We start from the raw sequence: 27,607 nt of genomic DNA, 5'->3' as shown, positions 1-27,607 counted from the left end.
ACTCCGGTGCAGAGTCAAAATCTCAATCTAAATAAACTCTTACTTGCTACATACCAAATGTATGTCACCCTCACATTATTAGTATATATGTGACACCATAGTAAGTGTTAAAATACGCACATTGTACTAGCAACAGAATTACTATAGTTTAATTATGTCATGGTATTATCTATAAGCACTACAAAGCACGATTACAGCTCAGTATTCCAAACAAATCTCTGAATATGAGATACTTGAATGTTTCACAAATTATCCGATGCTTAAGAACAAAAGCATATCAATTCTACATTATCCCGCATTATTAGTGTGACGTTACTATAAAACTACCTTAGTGCAATAAAAGATGCAAAATCGGAGTATGTCCAGCCACTACACATCGACTTTTACGGCTTTTTGATCTACTTTTTTTCATAGTATTGCAAAGACACATATAAAAGGAATGAGGCTGGACAACAAGCAAGTTGCAGTGTGAAAACTATTGCTAAAGCACCCTGCAGTATGAGAACTATTGCTATAAATAACAGCCATTCCAACATCATGCACCACAGCACGTATCCGAATTACTGAATGAGGAAATACAGCTACAGTATACACACCAGCAGAGGCAGCACAGTGATGAGCTGATATAGAAAAGCTGTTCCTGAACATTGAGCTCTCGTTATCGGTAACTTCAGCACCTCTTGTCAGACTGCTGCTATGGCATAACTCACTTATTAAGGTGATGTTGTTCTGTATAGTGTGCAATATAAATGAGTGTAATTAAAGGTTTATGCTCGGACCACAGGTTCAACTTAGTGGTAAAAATTGAAAATCCTCAATATAGTGGTATCAATGCAGTGCTTTCACACAACGAATGATGCGTATTATGTCACAATTTCTCAGCTATCTATATGTGCAATGTTCAATGGTTCAGTACCTTATGTGTTACTAGATAACTACCCAGTATGTGTTGATGACAACCTGAGAACAGTTAAGATACACATAGCAACTGGGATTCCGAGTAATGCACTCATATTCAGAAATCAACATACAGAAAAAAAACTTAGCGTGTGTCATAGAGTCTTTTGTATAGAATTTTGATGATTTTTGTGCTTATGTACAGATTATGAATGGTATGTCATCACCACCTAATATCGCTAAAGAATTAGTTGCATATCTGTATATATATGTACACCTCCCTAAATACGAAGAATATATTCAGAAATAAAGTGTTATTAACATTTCACATACTGGCAAAGCTCTCCTGACCTGTTTCTCAAGTATCGGTAGAGCAATAAGAGATCAGACAACATCCTATCTATGATAGCATCATTGATGAGGTAGCACAAATGAGATAATATATGAGTCATAGGAACCTACCTAAGTCTAAATGCTACATGGCACCATTAGTTCTGTCAGAAATATAACGCAAACAACTGTCTAAGCAGTTGACAGCGTCCAATGAACACTCACCATTCCAACAAGGTCTGCCTGTTAGAAGTTGCAATTGCTCCTTAGACGAAAGAGTGAGGCTGACTCCTATCTCTCTCTCTCTCTCTCTCTCTCTAACACACACACACACACACACACACACACAAATTGGTGTTCATTCTACTATCTCAGCATTTGGTACTCGATATGCCACCAGCATCACATTGAATGTGATGCCCCTTTCTCTACAATGCTAAATGTGCCGTTACAGGAGTGGCAGGAAACGTCATTCTAAACGCTCCACTAGCCAAATTGTGTGTGACAGGGCGTTATTCTATTACAAATGGTAGCCAGTATTACCATAATTAATGTCCACCTTCAGGTTTCATACCTTAATTAACGGTTTTAGATGCGAAGTATTAAGTATTTCCAGTAATTTATGCTGATTTTCGCAAGTCACCCTATCTAAGAACAGGGTTACCCAGTGAAATGGGCAGATTGGAGATGGCCTTGACAGCTGGAATGTGAGTGGTGGGGGTAATGGTGGCCGGCTCCGTTCTACCTGCATGTCCCGCCATTTAGTTGCGATGGATCGTTGGATGGGTGAACATTGCGGCTACGTGGTTAAAGCGTATTATATGAATGGTGAGAGTTTGTTGAAATGCGACGTGCTTTTCGACACCATTTCAACATACCGCACAACAGGCCTGTTCCCTCGGATAACGCAATTCGTTTGTTGATAAACGACGTTGAACAAACTGGATCAACGTCTAAAAAAAGAGGTGGGAGTGGAAAAACCGTTCGAACCCCTCAAAACATCGCTGCTGTTCAACAGGCAATGCTCAGAAGTCCACGCAGATCAGACAAGCAACATGCTCTACGTCTTGGAATAAGTAACACTTCGGTGAGGTTGATTCTTCGTCAAGATTTACATTTTCACCCATACAAAATACAGATTGTGCAATCTCTCAAACCAAGTGACTATCAGAAACGATTACAATTTTGTGAGGAAATGGCCAGAAGACTTGAAGAAAATGACGACCAAGTAAACAACTTGTGGACGAGCGATGAGGCGCATTTCCACCTCTCTGGTTTTGTTAATAAACAAAACTTCAGATACTGGTTGGAGGAAAACCCTGGTGCACTTCATGAAACGCCTCTTCATGCTCAAAAAGTGACGGTTTGGTGGGCTATGTCGGTAAGAGGAATCGTAGGTCCATTTTTCTTCGAGGATATCAATGGAAGTGCTGTGACTGTTAACTCTGTGCGTTACGTTGCAAATAATCCATAACTTTCTTACGCCAGGACTCGCCCATTTTCCAGTGAATGAACACACAATGTTCCAACAAGATGGGGCAACAAGCGACACAGAAAGAGTTGCCATGAATGCTGTGAATGCTTTGTTTCCAGGTGGCGTCCATTTCCCGAAACAGGGATATCCCTTGGCCCCCTCGCTCTCCAGGTTTGACAACCTGAGACTTTTTTCTATGGGGTTACTTAAAAAACAAGAATTTTTCAGAACGATCCACCCAGAATTATCCCAGGCCTAAAACAACGTATACGGGACGAAATTGAAGGAATACCAGTCAATATGCTGCAAGATGTCATGGGAAACTTGCAGGCCCGCCTGCAGAAGTGCTTAGATTCCAATGGAGGGCATTTGGCAGATGTTATATTCAAAAAATAATTTTCTCACTTATTGTACAGTAAATGGCTACCTTTGTACTTTGTATTTATAACCATTAAATTTAAAAAAATAAATTTTCTTAAAGAAATAGTTAGTTATTTAAATCTTCCCATTTCACTGACTAACCCTGTACAACGCTCAAACTATCACTTCGAGGTAACTCATCCTTGTGTATAACATCACTATGAGACTGCCCCTACTGGATTTAAAATGATGAAAAAAGTACACTCAGTCACACACACACACACATTCACACACACACACACACACACACACACATGTCTCATGACAACAAAATACATGCACAAATAAACCTCGTTACGTCATCACCAATGCATGTGTTAAAATGAGCACATCATCCTATCGACAACGTGACATTTCTATAACAACCCTGTGTTCACCGGAACAATGACGTCATGACATTCTCTCTGTAAGCACTTTACCAAATATAACAATCTTCCATTGCTGTAAATGTTAAGCAAATAGCATTGTGATATTTAAAGAATTAAACCCTTGATTTGAACCAAGCGTAATATCCTCAGACACCGCCACAATCCTGTAAAAGCAGGACTTCACACCAGCAAGGGGTAAAAGCTGTGGTCACAAGCTGACCATGCTCATCTATGAGACGCCCAGGGTAAGGGGAGCTGCCAATCGGAAACAGGCATGGTGACGCTAGCAGGCTGCATCTTGAGAGAACGGTCAATAACTACAGTATGCAAGTAGCCTTTAAAAGGCTCTAAATTAATTTTGTTATCATTTCTCTAAATACTGATAACATTTCCTGTTATGAATCGTTATTAAATCCACCAAATCACAGGTTGCTAGTCATCGATTACATTATTATTCCTTAGTTATTTCCCTATGGTATCCACATACATGATGACATCCTACATTTAAGAATTTCTGTAGTAGTATGGAAGCAAATTGATAGTCGGATTTATCTCACTCCATTTGCGAGGGAGGAGAAAAGAGAATGACTAGTAGTAGTATAAAGTACCCTCTGTCATGTCCACAAAACAACTTGCAGAACATGTATGTAGATGCAAATGAGGAAACAGGTATGTTCTAAAACTTAAGGGAGCCACAACCATAAGTGAAATTACATTATGGCAGGTAGGGATGAATTCGTAAAACAGCGGATCAAATTCCAATTGTGATACAGATTCTAGGAAGCTTCCATGCTGCTGTTACCGATATATACGCTTAATAGAAAGTTCATAGCTACATCTTTCATTTTTTTTAAAAATATGTTGGAGCCCCTCGACGCCCACACTGACATGATGGCCGACACAAAAGATCTACTGTCTTTTCTGCATACCAGTTAGTTTTCACTAAGTGAAGTTTCACAGTATGTGGGTACTGCGATGTTTACGTACATCTGGTTATGATCAACCATTAATAAGCGCTCATCTGAGATAGACTGGGCCGAAAGTTGAATGAAGGATAGCGGTTTGAAGGGCACGTGAAAAAAGTACCAAGACAAGAGCCAAGGGAAAAACACCCCTACAATTGTACGGTCAGGTTATAGGAGCAGTAGCGGCTTTCTTGCTGGCTGTGACAGGTCATTCAAGGATAGGCTTTGTTAGTAGTGGGTATCTTGCAGACGGATACCTTTGACTTTGTGGAGTGGAGTTACTTAGAGGCTATAGCTGGGTACTGGTGTTGGCTTCTCAGTCAGCATCAGAATGCCTGCAACAGCTGGGTTCATCATATTGTAGTGTCTGATATGTCATATATCGGATGCACAGTGTTGGTGGTTTGTTTGTGCATTAGTGTGCGAGCTTGTCTGCTTCCCTGTTGTAGTCTGTTGGTCGACTTAAATAAAAGCTGGCATATCCAGCCAATGTTCTGATTTGCAGCGGCTTGCCGATGTTGACGCTTGTGAGTGTGTGTTAGCTCGCCATAGGTGGTTATGCCCTAGCTAGTAGTGTCTTTGGTCGCTTATGCTTTCACCTATGGTTGTGAACATATTTTCCCTGAGTAAGGATGAAATGAGTGTCTTGAGTTCCTGAATAATCGTGTGGCGAATTTTTTTAATACTTCCTTGATGGTTTCAAGCTCATATTCACTGCGAAAATCCACGGTGTGGGTGTAGCTTGAAGAGTTTCTAAGGATGTGTAGCACTTTCTTCTGTATGATCTGCAGGTGGCGCAGGCGTTTGGGAGTTGTGTATTCCCAAAAGGGTGCTGTGGACACCATCAGAGGTCTAAGCAGCGTCATGTATATAGACCTCGACACCCTCCTATTCAGTATACTCTCCCTGTTGAGCATTGGGTAGTGTTGCCTCAGGCTCATGCGCGCTCTGTTGGCAACATATTCTATATGGCTCCCATGTAAGTTTCCGGAGCAGCCAGACATCGAGGTACCTGGCTTTCTCTCGGAAACGTATTGGACATGCACGTAGTGTACCTGTCTCCAGTGTTTGAAGTTTGCGCAGTAGCTTTGGTCTGCATGTGAACAGAACTGCTTCTCACTTATCGATGTTTACTTTAATACGCCATCGTTCCAACCAAGGTCGGCAGTTCCGTCTGTATCCGTGAATTCGTGTTCGACGGTTTCCAGTCTTGCACAAAGATCGCTATGTCATGTGCATAGATGGCTAACGTCGAGTTTTGTGTTGCTAGAAAGTCATTAATGTAGAGGTTGAACAAGGTGGACCCCAGCATACTTCCCTAGGGTACTCCAGCTGGAATACTGTGTTGTGTCGATTGTTTACCCTGTATGTCAGTGTTGAAACGTCTGATTGTGAGATATGAGTGTATGAGACATACGAGTCCGTCAGGGAAACCAGCATCACTTAGTTGAGCCTCCACTGCCTCATAAATTTGTTGCATATTGTTAATTTTGTGTGTATCCAGACTATGACTATCAAGCATTTCCTTAAACAGTGTCCAATCCCGTCTCGTGGGTCAGTATTCTGAGTGGTTCTGTGACCTGCAGTATTTCTTCTGTGTGTAGTATTACAGGCATGTGGTCTGAACCCAGATCGTTTTCAACCATAAGGTTGAATGTCCATGTGATGTCCTTGATGAGGGCTATGTCTAGTACGTCTGTTGAGCCTGCAGTGGCACGTACATGGGGATGTCTGGACCAAGTATAATGTAGTTTCAACCTAGAGCATGTTCATAAAGTTTCTTGCCATTGGAGGCACATATTCGTGAATACTAGTCGGGGTATTTTGCATTTAGATCTCCAACAGCGATTACCTGTGGTGCTATGCTGAGAACAGTGCTGATATCACGTGTTACTACGTTTTTAGGTGGGTTGTATAGCGATGTCAGTGCGGTGTTAGCTTTGTTGTACTTCACCCTAATGGCTGTAGCCTCTAGTCTCACAAGTGCAGGTTGCCCGATGTTCGTGTGTTCTGTATTTTTGTGTATGATGATGACTGTGGGCTTCCTTACCGTCTGCTCGGTCGGTACGATAGACATAATAACCTGAGATATTTAGCTGTGTGTGAGGTGTAAGCACTGTTTCGTTCATAAGGGCGATTCGGATACCCTTTGGCTCCATGAACGCATTTTGGTTCTTTTGTTTATGATCCCATTGCGTTCCAAAACAGGATTTGTGAGTTTGTGTTTGCGTTTGCGTTTCGCGTCTGGTGTGGCGTTTATCCATAAGTTGGTGTAAACAGTCATGTGATAATAATTCGTATATTAGCCCAGTTGAACGAGCATGAAATGAACTTTGTGAAGAGTTGTGAGACGCATGCCATAATCTTCATGACTACTTTGGTGGTCGTGAGTCCATTATTCTTTAGAGTGTTGAGTTAATGTTGGGAGAGCCAGCCTGTGGGTTACTGGTTGTGTTGGCGGAAGCTGGTACTTGTGTTGTCGTCTGGTGTGGACTGGCTTGTGAGTCACCTGTTCATGGCGTAGTAGTGGGCGCCTGTGTGGTCTCTGTCGTGAGTGAGTGTGTTGTGTGGGTCATTGCGTTTTTGTGTTTTTGTCAAAACTGTGTATGTGTGTATTGGTGTCCTTTTGTCTGTGAACTAATCGGGGTGTGGTCGTGTTGTCCATGTTCTGGTTGCTTCTCCTCTTCCTTCTCCACTGTTGTGGTTGTCCCTGTATAGATGCTTCTGTGGCTTGTGATGGGCTGCAGCCCATGGATTCAGGGGGTAGGGTGATGCTGTTATTTGTGTTTTGTAGTGTAACCAATGTGGGTGTATTGTTGGGTGTTCTATGTCTTGGTTATATGTCCATTGCTGGGATGTTTGTTCTGAGGGTGCGCAGCTCTGAGGTTCCTCTGCCCACCCTTCGCTGCTGGAGCTGCCAGCTACCATTCCAGCAAAGGATATTAGACTCCTTACTGTGTGCAGGGGCAGTTTCAGAGCTGTGATGGCGATAGTTTTCACGTGTTTAGCTACTTTGCGCCTCAGAGCCTCCTTGTATGCAATGCATCCTCTGTATTTGGCCAGATGGGCCACACTGCAGTTGAAGCATTTGCATGGTGCTGTGTGGGGAAGTTTGCAATGTTGGGTCATGTGACCACAAGCACACTTACGGCAGTGGAGAACGAGACTCCATCGAATACCTGCATGTGCAAAGTGCTGGCAGTTGTGGCATTGTTGGGGGGTGCATGGCGTGTTGTATATCTTTACATTTAATAGCGCATGAAGAAATAACTTCATCTTCAGCAGAGGCGTGATTTGGGTGTGTTGGTTTTTCATGATCAGACCTCAAATAATATTTTGCACTGAACCATTGAAGTGTGTTGTAACTTTGAATCTGTCACCCATAAATGTATGTTTGGTATTTCCCCATCTCAATACAGAATTTAGAGGTGTGTGTGTCTGGTACACAGATCCTAGATTGGGGGAGAAAAATGTTTTTCACTATCTGAAATATAGGACCTATGTGTAATACCTATGTCAACTCTATTAGCAATCTTCACCTAGTTCATGGGTACAAATTAAAAACCTATAGGTAGATAATTTCCACAGTAGACACTGCAGATGCTTAACATACAATTCCACAGCACACATGTTTTTGTAAGCTTATAACTCCAATCACGTGGTATTATTTACAAATAATTTTCAGTGTGACAGTGCTATTGATCAGTAGGGGGCATCAGCGAATTTTGTTAGTGCAGGTTCCCTACAGAGGGGTAGGTATACACTCAGGGGCAAACCTATTGTTCTCCTTTGAATGACAGGTACTTAACCTATTGTTCTGCTAAAAGGATCCTTCCTTTTGATTGACAGGCACTTAACCTATTGTTCCCCCTACCCCTACCCCTCCCCCACCTCCTCCCCCCGTTGCTGCTACAGATACACTTTCAGGACTGAGTTATTGGAATAGCTCCTCTCACTCTTATCGGTCTGATTGACTACTTAATTAAATTAATCAATTAATTAATCTCTTCCCCTCTAGTAAATCCCCTCCCCTCCTCCAGAAAATGGCAGGAAGTTCAAATTCCATCAGGACAATGCAACATACCACGGCTACCTCCACAAACCTAATAAAATGGTGGGAAAATGGGTATTTGGGCTACCTCCACTAACCTAATTTATGCAATGCCACCTCTTCCTGTGAACTGGCTGAAAAAGGACTCAGACTGTGCTGAATAGGATGGATGTAAGTCTTTGTTTTCGGTCTAAATTTAAGCAATTAGAGGCAATACCGCCATCAAGTGTGTTCACCCTGAGATCTAGAGTCCAACTGACATAGTACACAGTGCTGCCATCAGAGAGTGCGGTCGTCCCTTCCGTGACTTTATCCAAGATGGCGGTCTGGTGGTGGAGAGGAAGGATCTCATAACAGGAAATTCAGGGGTCTATTGTCTATTTTTTAAAAAAATCAGTTTGTGGGGGTTGGATTTCTCTCGGTCGTCATTCTCTACTGTTCAGAAGCATGTAGGTCTTGTAAGAAGTAATTACATGGGGCAAACATGTTGCATAACCTAATGTTTGGCACTGTACTCTGGGTGTCTTAACCTAATGTTTGGGCCTTTGTCAGCAGTTACCCTATTCTTCTATTAAGTGGTTTTCCATGTCACCCTCATTTTCCTTAAACTATTGTAGCACCTTTGATACCAAATTAAATAATTAGTTATGTCTTCCCACTCTCTTCTGGTACACTTCTAGAATTTCACATGCTTTTGAACGCCATTTCTGGCGCATTCTCCTTTGTCGTCCACCCTATTAAACTATTGTACTGTGTTTTACATAAAAATTATGCAGAGTAACATAGTGTTCTGCACTTAACCTGCTGTTCTGCTCCATGCACCCCCTCACACACACCCTCCCCTTAACTACTGTACCATAACACAGTGTTGATATAAAAAAATTTATGCTAGTTAATTAAATCGATATTTTTCACATGCATGGAATATTTTTTTTAAATTTGCAGCATCCTATTGGTCGGTGAAATCGAAGGAATACAGTTTAAACAAAAGATCACTAATAAAATACACATCTGGCCCATCGTCGCCCCAAAGGAGCTGCCGTCGCCCCTCCCCCCCCCCCCCCCCCCTGTTACCGCCGGTGGCCCTGGTCCAGCCCTGGCCGAAGCCGACACAGCATTGCTGTGGGGTCCATGGGCTGCCCTCCAACAGGTTAGCAGGTTATGGCTGCAGCAACCTGGGTGCTTGCAGCAGCCCGATTCCACAGCATCTCCTTCTCCGCCATCACATGCTCGCTGATCACTTGAGGAACACCACACTCCCTCCCCCCCCCCCCCCCCCCTGTTACCGCCGGTGGCCCTGGTCCAGCCCTGGCCGAAGCCGACACAGCATTGCTGTGGGGTCCATGGGCTGCCCTCCAACAGGTTAGCAGGTTATGGCTGCAGCAACCTGGGTGCTTGCAGCAGCCCGATTCCACAGCATCTCCTTCTCCGCCATCACATGCTCGCTGATCACTTGAGGAACACCACACTCCCTCCCCCCCCCCCCACCCCCCCCCACCCCGTCCGACCTCACCACAGAACTCCAAGGCGCACTTACACTGACCCCCATACTTGAAATGCCTCTGGGCAGCATGTGTGTTTACCATTGATGATGCTATGCCTGTGGATACTGACAACCCAGATTGCACTGTAGAAATCTGTTCCAGAATAGCACAGGCTGCTTTCTCCCTAGTGATCCTAACACGTCATATGAGCTGTGTCCAGCCGTGCGTACCTGCTACAGTGTGACTGATCCATTGCCAGGTAACGTCCGTGTGGCAACTCACCATTTAGAAGGTTCTCAATGTTATTCTGACGTCACATGGCTATGTAAAATAAGAGCCAAGTCAACTTTTCGGAAATTGTATTGTGTAGCAGAAATAGTTAATGGTCGCTTTTGTAGGAGCTTTTATGCCTCACCTTGTCCTCATGGAAATTCTTGTCCGAACAGAACCTGTTTACGAAAATAGCGCGGAACAACGCCGAATGCATTCCTCCTGATGGTCGCAATGTGGCACACCATCCATCACGTCTTACCCTTCCGCTTTCAGCTTACACAAACGTTCTCACCGCTATGTGGAGATTCCTATATCCCAGCACAAAGGGTGTCTTGTGAGTGGATCGAGCAATATGACTGGCTCTTATCGAATTTACCCGCCAAATTACTGATGCTGCCGGTGTGGAAGAACCGTCCACATCTTTTTTTCTTTCTGACTATGAGACTTTCAGCCGCATACAACTATTTTATACAGATAGCCATATTGCACCCACAATTAAATTTTGCAAAGTGCTCTACATATCGTCAGATATGGAAAGGCTCTTACTCAACTACACTGCTATCCAACTGAGGACAGGAGCTTGAATATTAAAACGTGGAACCGATCTCCAACCCAGCATTATAACACTGCGTACAGTGTCGATGTAGTAAACATACAATTTGTATCCTGAGCCATACAAAAATCGCCAATTTTACATTACTTGTGGCCGTCGCTGTGGGAAAATAACTAGTGCTGCAAGGAGTATATACAGTGCTGTCTGTCTTTGCGGCATATGCACGAGTGTTTGGTGGTTGATAGCTATACGAATGATGTGACATTAGTACAACATTGAGAACCTTTTAGATGGTGAGTTGCCACTCGGACGTTTCGTGGCGCTGTCTCTGTCCCACTGGAACAGGTAAGCATTGCTGGATGCAGCTCATATGTCCCATTAGGATTGCTAGGGCGAAAGCAGCCTGTGCTATTGTGGAACAGATTTCTATATTGCAATCTGTGTTGTCAGTATCCACAAGCATAGCACACGTGCTGCCCAGAGGCGTTTTGCGTATGGGGATTGGTGTGAGTGCGCCTCGGACTTCTGTAGCAAGGTCTCACGTGATCAGCGAGGTTGTGACAGCAGAGGAGGAGATGATGCAGAATCGGGCCCCTGAGAGCAGCCTGGTTGCTGCAGCCCTAACCCGCTAGCCTGAGGAAGGGCGGCCCATGGACACCAGAGCAATGCTGTGGCGTGTGTGGCTGGGGCAGTGTCGGGGACCAGAGTCAGTGGCGGCAACAGCGGCGGTGTTGGGGCGTCAAGTGACGGTATGTGTTTTTCATTAGCGATCTTTTGTTTAAAATGTATTCCTTCGATTTCACCGACCAGTAGGATGCTGCAAATTTAAAAAATTACTCCATACAGGTGAAAAATATCGATTTAATTAACTAGCATAAATTTTTTATAACAACTCAGTGTAGTGATACAATAGTTAAGGGGAGGATGTGTGTGAGACGGTGACATGGGGCAGAACAGCAGGTTAAGTGTAGAACACTATGTTAATCTGTATAATTTTTATGTAAAATGCAGTACAATAGTTTAAAAGGGTGGATGACAACGGAGAATGCGCCAGAAATGGCGTTCAAAAGCATGTGAAATTCTAGAAGTGTACCAGAAGAGGGTGGGAAGACATAACTCATTATTTAATTTGGTATCAAAGGCGGTATAGTAGTTTAAGGAACCGGGGGTGACATGGAAAACCACTTAATAGAAGAATGGGGTAACTGCTGATAAAGGCCCAAACATTAGGTTAAGACACCCAGAGTACAGTGCCAAACATTAGGTTATGCAACATGTTTGCCCCACGTAATTACTTTTTACAAGACCTACATATTTCTGAACAGCAGAGAATGATGAGCAAGAGAAATCCAACCCCCACAAACTGAATTTTTTTCTAAATAAACAATAGACCCCTGAATTTCCTATTATGAGATCCTTCCCCTCCACCACCAGACCGCCATCTTGGATAAAGTCACGGAAGGGACGACCGCACTCTCTGATGGCAGTACTGTGTACTATGTCAGTTGGACTCTAGATCTCAGGGTGAACACACTTGAAGGCGGTATTGCCTCTAATAACTTAAATACAGACCGAAAACGAGGCTTACATCCATCCTATTCAGCACAGTCTGAGTCCTTTTTCAGCCAATTCATAGGAAGAGGTGGCAGTTGCATAAATTAGGTTAGTGGAGGTAGCCCAAATACCCATTTTCCCACTATTTTATTAGGTTAGTGGAGATAGCCGTGGTATGTTGCATTGTCCTGATGGAATTTGAACTTCCTACCATTTTCTGGAGGAGGGGAGGGGATTTACCAGAGGGGAAAAGGTTAATCATTATCATCATCATCATCATCATTTAAGACTGATTGTGCCTTTCAGCGTTCAGTCTGGAGCATAGCCCCCTTATAAAATTCCTCCACGATCCCCTATTCAGTGCTAACATTGGTGCCTCTTCTGTTGTTAAACCTATTACTTCAAAATCATTCTTAACCGCATCCAGGTACCTTCTCCTTGGTCTGCCGCGACTCCTCCTACCCTCTACTGCTGAACTCATGAGTCTCTTGAGTAACCTTGTTTCTCCCATGCGTGTAACATGACCTCACCATCTGAGCCTCTTAGCCCTGACAGCTACATCTATAGAGTTCATTCCCAGTTTTTCTTTGATTTCCTCATTGTGGACACCCTCCTGCCATTGTTCCCATGTACTAGTACCTGCAATCATCCTAGCTACTTTCATATCCGTAACCTCAACCTTGTTGATAAGGTAACCTGAATCCACCCAGCTTTCGCTCCCATACAACAAAGTTGGTCGAAAGATTGAATGGTGCACAGATAACTTAGTCTTGGTACTGACTTCCTTCTTGCAGAAGAGAGTAGATCGTAGCTGAGCGCTCACTGCTACACCTCACTTCTAGTTCTTTCACTATGTTGCCATCCAGTGAGAATATGCATCCTAAGTACTTGAAACCGTCCACCTGTTCTAACTTTGTTCCTCCTATTTGGCACTCAATCCGTTTATATTTCTTTCCCACTGACAATACTTTCCTTTTGGAGATGCTAATCTTCATACCACAGTCCTTACATTTCTGATCTAGCTGTGAAATATTACTTTGCAAACTTTCAATCGAATCTGCCATCACAACTAAATCATCCGCATATGCAAGACTGCTTATTTTGTGTTCACATATCTTAATCTCACCAAGCCAGTCTATTGTTTTCAACATATGATCCATAAATAGTATGAACAACAGTGGAGACAGGTTGCAGCCTTGTCTTACCCCTGAAACTACTCTGAACCATGAACTCAATTACTGTCAACTCTAACTGCTGCCTGACTATCCATGTAAAGACCTTTAATTGCTTGCAAAAGTTTGCCTCCTATTCCATAATCTCGTAGAACAGACAATAACTTCCTCCTAAGAACCCGGTCATATGCCTTTTCTAGATCTATAAAGCATAGATACAATTCCCTGTTCCACTCATAACACTTCTCCATTATTTGCCATAAGCTAAAGATCTGGTCCTGACAACCTCTAAGAGGCCTAAACCCACACTGATTTTCATCCAATTGGTCCTCAACTAATATTCGCACTTTCCTTTCAAGAATACCTGAGAAGATTTTACCCACAACGCTGATTAAAGAGATACCTCTGTAGTTGTTACAATCTTTCCTGTTTTCATGTTTATAGATTGGTGTGATTACTGCTTTTATCCAGTCTGATGGAACCTGTCCCGACTTCCAGGCCATTTCAGTTATTCTGTGTAGCCATTTAAGACCTGACATTCCACTGTATTTGATGAGTTCCGACTTAATTTCATCCGCCCCAGCTGCTTTATTGCACTGCAATCTATTGACCATTTTCTCCACTTCCTCAAATGTGATCCTATTTCCATCATCATTCCTATCCCATTCTACCTCGATATCTGAAACATTACTGATCGTCTTTTCACCTACATTGAGCAACTCTTCAAAATATTCCCTCCATCTGCCCAAGGCATCCACAGGATTCACCAGCAGTTTTCCTGACCTGTCCAAAACACTTGTCATTTCCTTCTTACCCCCCTTTTGAAGACTGCTAATTACACTCCAGAATGGTTTTCCAGCAGCTTGACCCTGAGTCTCCAACCTCTTTCCAAAGTCTTCCCAAGATTTCTTCTTGGATGCTGCAATTATCTGTTTGGCTTTGTTTCTTTCTTCAACATAACTTTCTCTGTCTACCCGAGTTCTAGTATGTAGCCATTTTTGATACGCCTTCTTTGTCCTTTTACAGGCTGCCTTGACTGTGTCATTCCACCAAGCTGTTTGCTTCATCCTACTTTTACACACTATTTTCTTGCTAGACACTGTCAAATCTATCCACATCAGTCGTTCGTTTACATACCTTACTGAAACTACGCTGGGTTCCATTTCTTTCCTGATGTAAAGCCCTATACCGCATTGTGCTATTCCTGCTTTGACCCCTGACAGGTAGACCTTGTATTCTCCCACTTCCTCTTCTTTTTCACCCCTTACGAGAATGTCACTAATAGCTAAAACGTCCAGCCCCATCTTACTTACAGCCTCTGTCAGCTCTACCTTCTTCCCAGAGTAGCCCCCATTGATATTAATAGCTCCCCATCTCATTACCATTTGTTTGCCAAGTCGTATCTTAGGAGTCCCTGGTTTGTCAGTTAGAGGTGGGACTCCGTCACCTCCAAAGGTCCGAGGCTTTTTGCTCTGATTGTAGCCAGCATCATATTTAAAGTACCAGGGAAGCAGGTTGCTAGCCTTACTTGCCCCAAGTCCCATTGGGTATTACCCCTAACGGTTGAGGGACTAACCGGTGGATTTGGTAGTCTTTGCCGTATGAGCACAAAGGTGACAACGACTCAGAATATGTCCGAGATGCCCTGCCTTATTATAAAGTAACTGGTATCCCGACTGTCGGGACCACTTACTTGGCCACTCATACATTGCCCGTGGTTCATGAACTAGGACATGACTACAGGAACCCACACCATGAACCACAAAGAGGTTAATTCATTGACAAATTTAATTAAGTAGTCAGTCAGACCGATAAGAGTGAGAGGAGCTATTCCAATAACTCAGTCCTCAAAGAGTACCTGTAGCAATGAGGGAGGGAGGAGGTGGGGGAGAGGTAAGGGGAACAATAGGTTAAGTGCCTGTCAATCAAAAGGAAGGATGCTTTTAGTAGAACAATAGGTTAAGTGTCTGTCATTCAAAGGAGAACAATAGGTTTGCCCTACCCCCGATGTAGGCAACCCGCACTAATAAAATGCGCTGATGCCCACCTTGTCCCACTACTGTGATCATGAGCATGTTGGAGTGGAGAGTGGTCGCGTGCTGCAGTGCCACAGATGAGTAATGTGCAAAAGTGGTAAAAAGTGGAATTAATAATTAAAAGTGTTATGTAGGTTTATAGAATAAAAGCAATTCAGTTATTTCGCGAAAGGGCGCCCAGGATTAATTAAGAGATTTGTGGTAGGTACACTGCCACGTTGTAGGATCACTTATTGTTGTGGAAGAACACATTGAGAGAAGAACATAGAACGTAACATAAATGGGCTTTCATAATCAGTGATTACCTGTTTAACTAAGGTGAAAATGCACTGCAGCAAATATGGATGGAGGCATTGTTAGGGATGCGTGTTACATGCATAACGAAAAGTAAACCCAATTAATGTGACTAGTACAATTATTATTTCAAAGTAAAATTTTTCATCCTTTAATTGAACAACTTTAATAGGTGAAAAGTATAAGAGACACGTGTTGGTTTTAGGCACATTGTCAAGCTATTTTCGTAACGAAGCGCTATCTCCATGCAAAGCTCCCATACTTGAGTCCAACAGTCCGACAGCCGCAAAAAATACAGTAAAAAAAGTACGCTGAAGCGCCGAAGAAAATGGTAAAGGTATGCATATTCAAATAGACAGATATGTAAAGAGGCAGAATATGGAGATGCAGTCGGCAACGCCTGGATAAGACAAGTGTCTGGTGCAGTTTTTAGGTCAGTTACTGCTGCTACAATGCCAGGTTATCAAGATTTAAGTGAATTTGAACGTGGTGTTATAGTTGGCGTATGAGCGATGGGACACAGCACCTCCGAGGTAGCGATGAAGTGGGGATTTTCCCGTACGACCGTTTCACGAGTGTACCGCGAATTTCAGAAATTCGGTAAAATTTCAAATCTCCGACATAACTGTGGCCGGAAAAAGATCCTGCACGACCGGGACCAAAGACGACTGAAGAGAATCGTTCAACGCGACAGAAGGCGGCTCTTCCGCAAATTGTTGCAGATCTCAATGCTCGACCGTCAACCGGTGTCAGCGTCCAAACCATTCAACGAAACATCATCGATATCTGCTTTCGGAGCCGAAGATCCACCCGTGTACCCTTGATGACTACACGACACAAAACTTTACACCTCGCCTGGACCCATTGCGGAATCCTGCCCATCTCGTGTCTTACAGGGTACCTAGGAAGTTGTTTTCTCGGATAGCTAGGCAACATACAAGCAAATCATATTACTGGAGATTATTACAGGAATTGAATTGACAATACTTAACTGGAGTATGTACAAAGTGGTGACGCAAGCAATAGGCGGCATTCAAATAATCAGTGTCCTTCGAAGTATGCAATTTACATGCAATCTAATAACACAAGTTTATAATGCACTGCTACCTTCTAGTGCGGCTCTTCTAGTGCCCGTCTCCTAGTCAGTTCTCTAGTGCGGCCGAGGCTAGGCTGCACGTCGCTTTTATTCTCTTCATGTAGAGGCCGCTCCTGTCGTGGTGACGTCTGACAGTCCTGTCTGCTCTATCGTTCTTGATCTTTGTGCCGGTGCTTGTCGTTACACCGGCATTGGACTGTTGATGATTGGAAACATGTTGCCTTTCCGGACGAGTCTCGTTTCAAATTGTATCGAGAGGATGGACGTGTACGGATATGGAGACAACCTCAAGAATCCACTGGCCCTGGATCTCAGCAAGGGACTGTTCAAGTTGGTGGCGGCTCTGTAGTGGTGTGGGGCGTGTGGAGTTGGAGTGATATGGGACCCCTGATACGTCTAGATACGACTCTGACAGGTGACACGTACGTAGGCATCCTGTCTGTCATCTGCATGCATTCATGTCCATTGTGCATTCCGACTTGGGCAATACCAGCAGAGCAATGCGACACCCCACACGTGCAGAATTGCTACAGAGTGGCTCCAGTAACACTCTTCTGAGTTTAAACACTTCTGCTGGCCAGTGAACTCCACAGACATGAACATTATTGAGCATATCTGGGATACCTTGCAACGGGCTGTTCAGAAGAGATCTCGACCCCCTCGTACTCATACGGATTTATGGACAGCCCTGCAGAATTCATGATGTCAGTTCCTTCTAGTACTACTTCAGACATTCGTTGAGTCCGTGCCTGCACTTCTGCGAGCTCGCGGGGGTCCTACACGATATTAGGCAGGTGTACCATTTCCTTTGGCTCTTCAGTGCACATTAATCAAGAGAGGAGTGAGAGTCGTTACGGCATTGTTCCACCAATTTCTGTTTCGGCGTATAAGTCTACAAAATAACTAGTAACATGCTGTCTGTGGCGAGGGCCGAGCGGTTCTAGGCGCTTCAGTTTGGAACCGCGCGACCGCTACTGTCGCAGGTTCGAATCCTGCCTCGGATGTGTGTGATGTCCTTAGGTTAGTTAGGTTTAAGTAGTTCTAAGTTCTAGGGGACTAATGACCTCCGATGTTAAGTCCCGTAGTGCTCAGAGCCATTTAACTATTTTTGTGGCGTGGGTGTCGTAAACATTCCCCCGTGAATCTCTCAACGCGGTAATTAATTTTTGTCTAGCCCTTTTCGATTCTCTAATAACCTGAGTCCCGGAGAATTTTTCTCGATCAACGTCAGTCATGTTGCGTGCCCTAACCTTCGTTTCTGTCTGTGTTATTGTTTTGACTTTTGTTATTTTAATATAAAGTGAGGTGAATTCATAGTCGTTGCCTTATATACAGGGTGTTACAAAAAGGTACGGCAAAACTTTCAGGAAACATTTCGCACACACAAATAAAGAAAAGATGTTATGTGCACATGTGTCCGGAAACGCTTAATTTCCATGAGCTCATTTTAGTTTTGTCAGTATGTACTGTACTTCCTCGATTCACCTCCAGTTGGCCCGTTTGAAGGAAGGTAATGTTGACTTCGATGCTTGTGTTGACATGCGACTCATTACTCTACAGTACATCAACAGGTTAGTGTTCATCACGAAAGTGGTTTTGCAGTCAGTGCAATGTTTACAAATGCGGAGTTGGCTGATGCCCATTTGATGTATGGATTAGCACGTGTCAATAGCCGTGGCGCGGTACGTTTGTATCGAGACAGATTTCCAGAACGAAGGTGTCCCGACAGGAAGACGTTCGAAGCAATTGATCGGCGTCTTAGGGAGCACGGAGCATTCCAGCCTATGATAGGCGACTGGGGAAGACCTAGAACGACGAGGACACCTGCAATGGACGAGGCAATTCTTCGTGCAGTTGACGATAACCCTAATGTCAGCGTCAGAGAAGTTGCTGCTGTGCAAGGTAACGTTGACCACGTTACTGTATGGAGAGTGCTACGGGAGAACCAGTTGTTTCCGTATCATGTACAGCTTGTGCAGGCACTATCAGCAGCTGATTGGCCTCCACGGGTACACTTCTGCGCATGGTTCATCCAACAAAGTGTCGATCCTCATTTCGGTGCAAATGTCCTCTTTACGGTTGAGGCTTCATTCCAACGTGATCAAATTGTAAGTTTTCACAATCAACATGTGTGGGCTGACGAGAATCCGCACGCAATTGTGCAATAACGTCATCAACACAGATTTTCTGTGAACGTTTGGGCAGGCATTGTTGGTGATGTCTTGATTGGGCCCCATGTTCTTCCACCTACGCTCAATGGAGCACGTTATCATCTAGAGTATAACGTATGAAATTATGATGATAACGTGCTCCTGTGCTGCTAGAACATGTGCCTTTACAAGTACGACACAACATGTGGTTTATGCACGATGGAGCTCCTGCACATTTCAGTCGAAGTGTTCGTACGCTTCTCAACAACAGATTCGGTGACCGATGGATTGGTAGAGTTGGACCAATTCCATGGCCTCCACGCTCTCCTGAAAAGCTCTTGTCTACGCAACCCCGGTACCAAATGTAGAGACTCTTCGTGCTCGTATTGTGGACGGCTGTGATACAATACGACATTCTCCAGGGCTGCATCAGCGCATCAGGGATTCCATGCGACGGAGGGTAGATGTATGTATCCTCGCTAACGGAGGACATTTTGAACATATCCTGTAACAAAGTGTTTCAAGTCACGCTGGTACGTTCTGTTGTTGTGTGTTTCCATTCCATGATTAATGTGATTTGAAGAGAAGTAATAAAATGAGCTCTAACATTGAAAGTAAGCGTCTCCGGACACATGTCCACATAACATATTTTCTGTCTTTGTGTGTGAAGAAAGTTTCCTGAAAGTAAACCGTACCTTTTTGTAACACCCTGTATAGGCCACACAGAAGGGCAAAGTAATATTCCTTCTTTCTGCTTCCTCCTGCAAGCATTGTCTTTTGTGACCTGCGCAGCACACTGACAAAGTCGTGGTTTCAGGAATCGTGTCCAGCAATCATTGTGTCATATGTAGCAAGAAAGTTACCGAATGAATTGTTTCGAAACTTTTTCACTGGCCTGAATGAGCCTCGGATCTCTTAAAATCGTCAGGCTGATCTGCCATGCGCCTCTAACCAGAAAGAGTTTTTGCTTTGCAAGTTTTACTGAAATGTGGTACTCAGAGTGGTCTAAAAAGTAAGCGGCCGTATTTTTCAGTCAGAAATTTGTGGTACGACGTCCTTGCCGACATAAGACGTATCAAGTCTAGCCTTCGAGTTGGGAGTGAAACATGTAAAACCACATTCTTGCCTTCGTCTATGTATCCATAACCTTCTAACTTCAGTCTGTCGACTAAAATCTGAAGCTTGTGGCAAACATTAAAACTGGGACTCTGGTCTGCCTTGTCAAGAACACAATGAAAGACGCTGCCCATAATAATTTTACGATAAAGTCTGATAAAAAGATTAACGTTTTCGTCTCAATGGAACGCACTACGTTGTCTGTGTCCATTACTGCCAGTGGGGGCATACACGTTTACTATTAAGATATCGTGAAGGTACATGGATTTAAAGGTTGCAGGCTTGGACGCAGCCGTCTCTTGAGTACAGAAGCGTGACCGCGCAGTCTTGGAATGTCGGCTACTACGGTGTCAGCATACGCCGGCTGCAGAGCGCCGCCACACACAGTAGCAGTCTAGTTGCGTCTCTAGCTGCCTGCTTGGGCAGACATGTTTTCAACGCACGTGGTTTCGAAGCGGAATATATGTCTTTTGGCTCACATCGGAGTCTTGATAGGTCCGCATTACTCGTATTCGGTGCTAGGACGTCAGACACAGTTGTGACGTGTCAGGGTAGCGAGCGCGTTATTGTACCTGTTCTCCAGGAAATAAAGTGGTGAAGGTTAATAACCCGGCGTTCGCTTATTTCTGCACCTCACGGACCCAATGCTGCATAAGCCTGACATGTAGCATGGAACGTCCACATCGGAGGGTACAAAAGTCATAGGTCATTATAGAAGTGGTGTCAGCATGGGGATCAATTACGGAAATTCTATAGTTCTGAGGATGTGCAGCGATGTGTGAACTGAGGATTTCCGAGTTCCCGCCATATCTCCATGGCGAGCCACTAGCAGCAGCAGCGTGGACTTCATACAACAACACAGAGTAATCTAGCGTTGCAATTCGGGTCAGTTTACTCAAATATGGCTCCAATTCGAAAGGTAGTGATGGATTTGTATGACTTTTCTGTACTTGAATGATTTTATCGGCGTAGTTTAGCCAAAACGGCAGAATCCAGTCCGAGAAACAAAGCTGATCCCCAAACCGTTATAAACGATTTCTGAAAAAAAGAAAAGAAATCAGCGGTTGAAAACACACAGACGGCAATGCAGCCTTCAACATGACTTATCAAATGATAGCTCTTGCAGTGCTGATCTCGTAAAGAATTTCTCATTATTGCCTTCGGTACCAGCTCGGCCGGTTTAAGGCTATCACGATCATTGCAGTAGAGAGGGCCCTGACCTCGGGGAAGCCCCACCATGAACCCTTTATATATTTATTTTTACTTAGTAATGGCTGGTTTCCTGTTAAATGAAAAAAAAAAAAGTTTTTCAAATTTAAAATGTTAACGGCCTCCATTTACGCTAGTCCTTCTGTCGAGAGTACCTTCATTGTTGATTCTATTTTTTCTTAAAACGGACAGCTTCACTAACTATCAGGGCAGTCGTTCTGCCAGTGAACCGACGAAAATACCTCACTTCTGTCCTACAATAGCCGGTCGCCGGCCTGTGCGGAAATACCAGAAACGTTTCATGTCACAGGCCGGCAATGCACGGCTTACCTGGCAGACAAAGTGCGCCGTGTAGGCCAGCAAGTGGTCTGGGATTTGACTGATATCCAGGTGGGTGGATGTTCGAATAAAGGGCGCTAATGATTCCTATATCTTTGTTCAGCAATTCAGTCAACTGTGAAGTACGAAGGCCGCCTGTGGAGCAATTAAAGAAGGTCTACAAGACATTAGTGAAAAAACGTCACATTTCCTGTGGATAACGAGACAAGGTGTTCTACTGTTTTTCATTGCTTCCATCATCTTACAAATGAAAAAGTTAAGCGAACGTGACTTGTATATTCTCGGACAGAAAATGCAGTTTACTGCTTTCGTTGTAAGTTGTTCAATTCGAATGCTGGCGTTATCACAAGAAATGGTTTAAGAGACTGGCAAAGCATGTCAAAAGTTCTTTCTAGCCATGAATTATCCCACAATCATATTACTGAAATGTGCAATTGGAAAGAACTTTTGCATAGAATTAAAAACTCGAAACTAATTGATCAGGCACCTCAAGATCAAACTGATAAGGAAGAAAAGATGCGGAGATCGGTTTTGTTAAGGTTATTTTTCCATATGTGTTTTCTTGCTGAAAGATATCTTCCATTAAGTAACGACCATGAAATGCTGGGAAATCTAAGTAATGGAAACGTTTTAGAGCAAGTAGACTTAATGGCCATGTTCGATTCTGTGTAACATGATCATATTATTTGCGTAGCTAAACCTGGAATATTGACTACTTACTGAAGAAAGGACATACAAAACGAAGTCATTACCATAATTTCTGATGAGACTGTATCTATCATTAAGGATACCATACTCAGAAATAAAAATTATTCAATAATATTGCACTGTACACCAGATTTAAGTCACAAGGAACAATTAAGGGAGGTTTTAAGAGTGCTAGATATAGTTTCCAAAGCGAGCGATACTACAGGAAAAGGTCTTACAGAATAGTTACTTTAGATACTAAATAATATTAGCATACCGCTTCCAGATTGTAGGGACAATCTTACGACAAAGGGAGCAACATGAAGAGCAAGAAGAGCTGTACTCAGGCTCATACCAGCAAAGAAAATCCAAGAGCTCATTATATACCTTGCTGCGCTCATAGCTTGAATCAGTTGTAAATGATGCAGCTGTTTTATCTACAACTGCCCTACATTTTTTGTGTAGTTCAGAGATTGTCCACACTATTTTCTGCTTCTGTGAAACCTTGGGAAGCACCCAAGAATCACATAAACCTGGCTCTGAATTCACCATGTGATCCAAGATGGGAGGCTAGGATTGAAGGCGTTCAGGTTGTAAAATCTGAGATTAATGACATAACAATAGCATTAACAGAGTTAAAGAACACATACTAAAATGATCCAATGTGTTTCAGTGAAGTATCTAGTCTCGTGAAAGAAATCTCAATATTTAAGTTTTCTTTGTGTTCTGTGATATGGCATAATGTCGTTTGCCATGTCAACGGAGACAATGAAAGAGTTCAGCAAGAAGTTATGCAATTAGTCACTACAATAAATTCAGCACCTAGTCTTATTGCGTAATATAGAGACAACTGTTTTGAGAAGGCTAAGAAAGAAGCAGAAGAATTGGTTGCATCTTCAGGAAATGTTGCTGAGTTAATAGAATCCAGAGCAGCAACAGTTAAAAGGCAGTTTTCTTGCGAAAGTAAGGATGAACCCATTCCATGAGATAAGAACCGCTTAAACCGAGGGGGGTAGCCCACGGGTTAGCACCCTGGGCTCGCACTTGGGAGGACGACGGTTCAAACCCGCGACCGGTCATTGCGATTTAGGTTTTCCGTAATTTCCCTAAATAACTTAAGGAAAATGCCAAGATGTTCCTTCGAAAGGGCATGGCAGCTTTCCTTCTTCATCCTTCCCAAATCCGAGCTTGTGCTCCGTCTTTAATGACCTCGTTGTCGGTGGAACTTAAACACTACACTCCTTCTCCTCAATCAGAACAGCTTAAGAGTAAACTTTTTTTCTGTTGTGGCAGACACCGCTGTTATGCCTTTGAAGTAGAGATTTCAGGAGCTAAGTAACTGCTGTGACGTGTTCAGTGTTAATTTTGACATTAAGAACTTGGCAACAAAGAAAAACGGTCTCAACAGAGGATGTAGAAATCTTGCACAAGCTTTGAAGAGGCCCTAAAATGCATTCGTTGTTATTGTGGTCTTCAGTCATGAGACTGGTTTGATGCAGCTCTCCATGCTACTCTATCCTGTGCAAGCTCCTTCATCTCCCAGTACCTACTGCAGCCTACATCCTTCTGAATTTGCTTAGTGTATTCATCTTTTGGTCTCCCTCTACGATTTTTAACCTCCATGCTGCCCTCCAATACTAAATTGGTGATCCCTCGATGTCTCAGAACATGTCCTACCAACCGATCCCTTCTTTTAGTCAAGTTGTGCCACAAGCTCCTCTTCTCCCCAATTCTATTCAATACCTCCTCATTAGTTATGTGATCTACCCATCTAATCTTCAGCATTCTTCTGTAGCACCACGTTTCGAAAGCTTCTATTCTTTTCTTGTCTAAGCTATTTATCGTCCACGTTTCACTTCCATACATGACTACACTCCAAACAAATACTTTCAGAAATGACTTCCTGACATTTAAATCTATACTCGATGTTAACAAATTTTTCTTCTTCAGAAACGCTTTCCTTGCCATTGCCAGTCTACATTTTATATCCTCTCTACTTCGACCATCATCAGTTGTTTTGCTTCCCCAAATAGCAAAACTCCTTTACCACTTTAAGTGTCTCATTTCCTCAAAAAATGGCTCTGAGCACTATGAGACTTAACATCTATGGTCATCAGTACCCTAGAACTTAGAACTACTTAAAACTAACTAACCTAAGGACAACACACAACACCCAGCCATCACGAGGCAGAGAAAATCCCTGACCCCGCCGGGAATCGAACCCGGGAACCCGGGCGCGGGAAGCGAGAACGCTACCGCACGACTCTCATTTCCTAATCTAACTCCTCAGCATCACCCGACTTAATTCGACTTCATTCCATTATCCTCGTTTTGCTTTTGTTGATGTTCATCTTATACCCTCCTTTCAAGACACTGTCCATTCCGTTCAATTGCTCTTCCAAGTCCTTCGCTGTGTCTGACAGAATTACAATGTCATCGGCGAACCTGAAAGTTTTTATTTCTTCTCCGTGGGTTTTAATACCTACTCCGAATTTTTCTTTTGTTTCCTTTACTGCTTGCTCAATATACAGATTGAATAACGTCGAGGATAGGCTACAACCCTGTCTCACTCCCTTCCCAACCACTGCTTCCCTTTCATACCCCTCGACTCGTATGACTGCCATCTGCTTTCTGTACAAATTGTAAATAGCCTTTCGCTCTCTGTATTTTACCCCTGCCACCTTCAGAATTTGAAAGAGAGTATTCCAATCAACATTGTCAAAAGCTTTCTCTAAGTCTACAAATGCTAGAAACGTAGGATTGCCTTTCCTTAATCTTTCTTCTAAGATAAGTTGTAGGGTCAGTATTGCCTGACGTGTTCCAACATTTCTACGGAATCCTAACTGATCTTCCCCGAGGTCGGCTTCTATCAGTTTTTCCATTCGTCTGTAAGGAATTCGCGTTACTATTTTGCACCTGTGACTTATTAAACTGATAGTTCGGTAATTTTCACATTTGTAAACACCTTCTTTCTTTGGTATTGGAATTATTATACTCTTCTTGAAGTCTGAGGGTATTTCGCCTGTCACATCTTGCTCACCAGCTGGTAGAGTTTTGTCAGGACTGGCTCTCCCAAGGTTGTCAGTAGTTCTAACGGAATGTTGTCTACTCCGGGGCCTTGTTTCGACTCAGGTTTTTCAGTGCTCTGTCAAACTCTTCACCCAGTATCATATCTCCCATTTCATCTTCATCTACATCATCTTCCATTTCAGTAATATTGTCCTCAAGTAAATCGCCCTTGTATAAGCCCTCTATATACTCCTTCCACCTTTCTGTTTTTCCCTTCTTTGCTTAGAACTGGGTTTCCATCAAAGCTCTTAATATTCATGCAAGTGGTTCTCCTTTCTCCAAAGGTCTCTTTAATTTTCCTGTAGGCAGTATCTGTCTTACCCCTAGTGAGATAAACCTCTACATCCTTACATTTGTCCTCTAGTCATCCCTGCTTAGTCATTTTGCACTTCCTGTCGATATCATTGTTGAGACATTTGTATTCCTTTTTGCCTGCTTCATTTACTGCATTTTTTTATATTTTCTCCTTTCATCAATTAAATTCAATATTTGTTCTGTTACCCAAGGGTTTCTACTAGCCCTTGTCTTTTTACCTATTTGATCCCCTGCTGCCTTCACTATTTCATCCCTCAAAGCTACCCATTCTTCTTCTACTGTATTCCTTTCCCCCATTCCTGTCAATTGTTCCCTTATGCTCTCCCTGAAACTCTGTACAATCTCTGGTTCTTTCAGTTTATTCACGTACCATCTCCTTAAATCCCCACCTTTTTGCTGTTTATTCAGATTTAATCTAGAGTTCATAAGCAATAGATTGTGGTCAAAGTCCACATCTTCCCCTGGAAATGTCTTACAATTTAAAACCTGGTTCCTAAATCTCTGTCTAACCATTATATAATCTATCTGATACCTTTTAGTATCTCCAGGTTTCTTCCATGTATACAACCTTCTTTCATGATTCTTAAACCAAGTGTTAGCTATGATTAAGTTATGCCCTGTGCAAAATTCTACCAGGCGGCTTCCTCTTTCATTTCTTAGCCCCAATCCATATTCAACTACTGTGTTTCCTTCTCTCCCTTTTCCTACTGACGAATTCCAGTCACCCATGACTATTAAATTTTCGTCTCCCTTCACTACCTGAATAATTTCTTTTATCTCATCATACGTTTCATCAATTTCTTCATCATCTGCAGAGCTAGTCGGCATATAAACTTGTACTACTGTAGTAGGCGTGGGCTTCATGCCTATGTTGGCCACAAGAATGCGTTCACTATGCTGTTTGTAGTAGTTTACGCGTATACCTATTTTTTTATTCATTATTAAACATACTCCTGCATTACCCCTATTTCATTTTGTATTTATAACCCTGTATTCACCTGACCGAAAGTCTTGTTCCTCCTGCCACCGAACTTCACTAATTCCCACTACATCTAACTTTAACCTATCCATTTCCCTTTTTAAATTTTCTAACCTACCTGTCCGGGTGAGGGATCTGATATTCCACGCTCCGATCCGTAGAATGCCAGTTTTCTTTCTCCTGATAACAACGTCCTCTTGAGTATTCCCCGCCCGGAGTTCCAAATGAGGGACTATTTTACCTCCGGAATATTTTACCCAAGAGGACGCCATCATCATTTAATCATACAGTAAAGCTGCATGCCCTTGGGAAAAATTACAGCTGTAGTTTCCCCTTGCTTTCAGCCGTTCGCAGTACCAGAAAAGCAAGGCCATTTTGGTTAGTGTTACAAGGCCAGATCAGTCAATCATGCAGACTGTTGCCCCTGCAACGACTGAAAAGGCTGCTGCCCCTCTTCAGGAACCACACGTTTGTCTGGCCTCTTAACAGATAACCCTCCGTTGTGGTTGAACCTACGGTACGGCTATCTGCATCGTTGAGGCACGCAAGCCTCCCCACCAACGGCAAGGTCCATGGTTCGTCGTAGAAAGTCGTCCACCTACTGTAATGCATTCGGCAGACATAAATTCGCCGGATCTTGCAAACGAATTGGAATTGTTGCCTCTTATGTTTCCACAAACTGTGAATACATGGTTACAAATACTTCAGTGCATTTTCAAAATAAACTTCCTACTAAATTGGACTAACGGGAGATATTGAATGTATAAAGGCATAGG

This window comes from Schistocerca gregaria, chromosome 2 (genome assembly GCF_023897955.1).
Source record: "Schistocerca gregaria isolate iqSchGreg1 chromosome 2, iqSchGreg1.2, whole genome shotgun sequence".
In the NCBI taxonomy this organism is placed as follows: Eukaryota; Metazoa; Arthropoda; class Insecta; order Orthoptera; family Acrididae; genus Schistocerca; species Schistocerca gregaria.
This window is presented reverse-complemented; position numbering follows the sequence as displayed.